The sequence below is a fragment of the Cupressus sempervirens genome, chromosome 3 (assembly GCF_028749045.1).
Source record: "Cupressus sempervirens isolate cs-2001-9-10 chromosome 3, ASM2874904v1, whole genome shotgun sequence".
Lineage (NCBI taxonomy): Eukaryota > Viridiplantae > Streptophyta > Pinopsida > Cupressales > Cupressaceae > Cupressus > Cupressus sempervirens.
Genome location: NC_143120.1, coordinates 1,120,829,881 through 1,120,833,959, shown reverse-complemented (window position 1 = coordinate 1,120,833,959; position 4,079 = coordinate 1,120,829,881).

Genomic DNA, 4,079 nt, shown 5'->3' with positions numbered 1-4,079 from the left:
TAGAAATTTTTTTGACAACAAAGGTGTCATCCATAGGCTATTTGATAGCTAGGTAAAATCACACATGTTCCTACTATGGAAGATTTCTGGGAAGACTATATAGATGAACTAGAAGTAAAAAGGAGAAGTTTATCTAGGTTTACCATCTGTCAAATTATCTTATTTCAATTGAAATTGGGAATAGATATCATAGGTATAGAAGATGATGGAACATATATTCTAACCTGTTAGGAAATTAAACCTGTAAATCCTACCATAAATTGGGATTCTAAGGAAGAAGACAATATCCATAAAATAATAGCTAATGTGTTTAAAAGGAAAAAATCTTGATTGAAATTGAAAAAGGACACCCTTGCCAATGTCAGGGTTGATTCTGTTTCTAATACTAGTCCCCATTATAGGTAGTAGAAGGTCCTCCAAATTTTATGAGAAAAAGGCTCATAATCATCCCCTTGTGCAAAAAACCCATTCCATCAGGAGAGCTAAAATGTCATCTCTAGTAAGCCCTCACCAAGTTATTTAGGTTGACAATGAGCAAGGCAAGGACCAAGATGGAGAAATCATTGACAACTGTCAGAGAGTTTAGATGACAATGGGTTCATCTCCTCTGAGGGTATAGGCTGCAACAACTCCAAAAGGGGCTGTTGGATCGTGATGGGATGCTACCACTCCAAATTGGCTTATGGCCTTAGTAAATAGGAAAAGGAGTCTAGTTCTAGTTTCTTTTCCCATGGATGACATTGTAAGCAAGTGCACTAACAAGGCTCCCAAACCAAAGAGGACCAAAAGCACTATGAGGATAACTTTTGACAGTGCAACTGAGAGAAGCATTGCTAAGGTAGCTACTTATAATCATAAGGAGGGAGTAGAAAAATTGGATTTGAGCAATTTTGAGGTTACACACACTGACCTAGGTGTAATGAACCATAAAATAAAGGAGCATTGGGTAGAAGCTTTGACTAACAAAATTGTGCTACAGTCATAAAAGGATGGAATCCAAAAGAAAACGTTGAAAGCTAAAAACAATGCAATGGCAGAGTACATAAACTCCTTAAAAGAACAAAGTTCTGTTCCTGGTATTCATTCGCAAGCTGCCTTCAATTCCAATGCTCCCAAAAATCAATAACTATTAGAAGATCTAAAAAAAGGAAAAATGACAATGTTCACTGTGTCTAGTTTGATCAGTTTGGTAACAAATCAAGTCACCAAACTTATGCAAAATTTGCACAAGATTGTTTCCCTAGCAAGAGCTTCTCTGAATGAATCCCATACTCAATCCGGAACATGAAAAACTTAAGTTGAAAAATTGTCAGCCATGGTGTCTCAGCTAGTGGAAATAGAGGAATTTGAGCCAGAAAAGTTCCTTTAGGAAAACTTGCTACAACATGTAGATGCAGGTTTAATTCAAATCTTAAGGAAAAACATCACTTGGAGAGTGTCAAACTACACTTCTACTATATCAAGAATGCAATCTTGCAAAAGAGATTTCAAGGCATTGCTAGAGTAGGTGGAAAGAGACTTTTGGTTTATCAGTTTTCCCTTGCCTAGCCCTCTTAAAGAAGGAAGTTTTGATGTAGAGGTAATTGTCAAACAAGATGAGGAACATATGAAGTCTATTAAAGACAAAATAGACCTCACATCATTCGACTTCTCTAGAGTGGAAGAAAGTGAAGTAATGTCCAAAACTTGTACCTTGTGCCTACCAGGCTACCTAGACATGATCGACAAAATGAAACTAGATAGAGACATCTAGAGGATTTGACTACAAAGCATTAAGAATCCAAACACAACCACCATGACTGAGTTCATGAATGCATTTAGAACATGGAAAATAGCATGTGGACAAAGAGATGTTGAAGATGTTGAAGAAGAAGAGGAGGAGGAGGAAACCACTTGATCATTTGGAGGTTATTTTATATTTTTTGTTAATTTGCTCAAACTTTTTAGTTATGCTTCTTATCAGTTGAACTTTGGGTTTGCGTACCCATTTCTAATGTTGGTTTTTATAACTATAAGAATTTTCCTTAGGGAAAAATCACCCAAGACCAAGGAACTAAAGCACAAGCATAATAGTAGACCAAAGAGAGTATGATCAGAATGATGATATAATATTCATTCAATGTGTGATATGAATGTACACTAGAAGTGCCTGTATATAAAGGCCTCTAGAATGCTTCTAGAATGCATAGAAGTCAGTAACATGATAAGTTACACAACTAGGCACATGTCCACTAGATATGGGTTATCCTCCATTAAGCATAGGAGTAAGTGCGATGATGAGAGGATAAGTCTACAAAGGTGTAGCATGAAAAATAATGTTGTAGACACCATGTTCTAAATTAGAAGTGGGAAAAACTATGTTGTCTACATGACAACTTAGTTAATTATGCAAACTTTGGTGTTGTAGACTCCATGTGCTAAATTAGAGTTTCTTACTTCTTTGTTGTCAACATGACAACTCATAAAAGTACGAAAACTCCTAAGTATCTCACCAAATAAATAATAAAATAATGCATTAACCTAAGCAAATTAAAGTAAAGTGTAATGAGTAAATACTTATTTACATCAACACCCCCCTTAAGTGCAACTTAAGGGAATACACTTAAGCTTATGAAAGCTAGGATGAAATGCATGATGGGTCCTGACTACTAGGCAATGTTAGGTACCCATGTACATAATGAAATGTAATCTCTCATAAATCGAAGAAAGAGGGAAAAACTCATGAGAAAACCCCTCCCCCAAAAAGAGAGATGAAAAAACAAGATGCATGGATGGATGAAGTAATCAAGACCCCCCCATTACGACATATATCAAGTATATACAATAGAGAAATATGAGAAGAACACAATACCAAAAGAGGAAAAGGTCGCCCCCACAAGAGAAAAGAAGAAGAGAGACAAGGTAGTCTCCCCCCCTCAAATAAAGAGTTCTGATCAGTGATAGCTACTCCAATGTAGAAGTTGATCTAGGATTGCTGAATAATGTTCTTCCCCTTTGGAAGAAACAATATCATATGTATAAGTGAAATGCTTCCCCTATGTGTAGAAAGAATACCATAGATAAATGTAGTCTATGAAAACTACTCAACAGTCCTTGAATGTAGAACCTATCCCAAAGAACATACTATCTCCTCAAATGATAAAGAGACCTCCTACAACTGCTGTACATAAGTATCCACAATCACATCAACCTGTGAAGATCAATCATGTAGAGAATGGACATGAGGGTTAGAGTAAGCCCTCACAAGAACTGAAGAAGGATCTTCTTCATCAAAGAGAAGATGTCTATCATCAATGATGTCTTCCAAATTTTCTATGTATGACTCCAAAAAAAAACTTGAAATATCTGCTATGTAGTCATCCTCTGATGTTAGAGCTGGAAGACAAGGTGTACCTTGCTATGCTAGACCTATCATTGTGGCAATATATGCATGTTGAATGTGCTGAGTTGTGACCTCTATCTGCAACTATTGATAGAATGCCACGTATCTAAATCTATTGAAGCACTATCACTAGTGTCACTATTAGTTTCCACAATGTATGAAGTGTAGAGAGGATTAGAGGATAAGCTAGGTGAGCTTTCCTCAAAATGTACATTCCTCTCTATAAAAATCTCATATGTCTCAGGATCCATAAGTTTGTATGCCTTCACATTGTCTTCATATCTAATGAAAGTACAAGGCCTAGGTGGTGGTGCCTTTCATCTATTGGAAGATATGTTTGCCCATGTTGGACAACCAAAGACTCTAAAGTGTGTCACAACTAGTTTTCTACTGCACTATGCCTGAAAAGGAGTCTTGCCATCTAAGATAGGATGAGGAGACCTGTTAAGTATGTGATTGGCACTGCTGATTGTTTTGAATTCAAGTGATGGATCTAGAAACTTGGCTTGTATCATGCAACTTGTCATGGACTTAAGAGTTCTGATCCTCAATGTTGCAACATCTATCTTGTGCAAACTGAATGCTGGTGGATTCCGAAGATCAATATCCTCAAGTTTGCAAGTCTTTAAGTCTTTTGTTCACATATTTGCTTTCATTGTCCATTCAAAGAACTTTGATGGCTTTCCTCAATTTCTGT